This window comes from Lygodium microphyllum, chromosome 25 (genome assembly GCF_053477565.2).
Source record: "Lygodium microphyllum isolate KBCC chromosome 25, Lygodium_microphyllum_v1.1.10, whole genome shotgun sequence".
Classification (NCBI taxonomy): Eukaryota; Viridiplantae; Streptophyta; class Polypodiopsida; order Schizaeales; family Lygodiaceae; genus Lygodium; species Lygodium microphyllum.
Window position 1 is genome coordinate 30,711,867 of NC_141159.1, and position 527 is coordinate 30,712,393.

Consider the following 527-nt stretch of genomic DNA (forward strand, 5'->3'; position numbering starts at 1 on the left):
ATTAAAGAAAAGTTTAATCTAACACAAAGAGAGAGAGAGAGAGAAAAAAAAAAACCTAGGCCCTACACATGAGAGAGCGAGGGGGGAGGAATTTAATTAAAAAGGGAAGGGAGAAAAGAAAGAGAGAGATTATAAGTAAGAGAGAGGGGAAGGGGTCTTAATTTTAAAAAGGGAGGTGAAGGGGAAGAGGCTTTAATGAAAAAAGGGAGGGGGAAGAGAAAATGAGATATTACACTTGAGAATGAGGGAAGGGGAACTTGAAAGGGGTTTTGATTGAAAAAGGGGGTAGGTTCGGTAAGCCCTCTGGAGGTTAGAGGCTTTTTGAACCTATAGCGAAAATAATATAGTAGTAAGATGTTTTTTATCGATTGTATAAAATATGTAAAATCTACGAATGTGAGAAAGCTATTTATTGAGATTATTCACGCAAGCATGTGACTAATTGTACATGCTTTCACAGTATAATAGACAACATATGTAAAGACACATACAATAATGCGTTCACTTGTAATATGTTGGATGTGTAT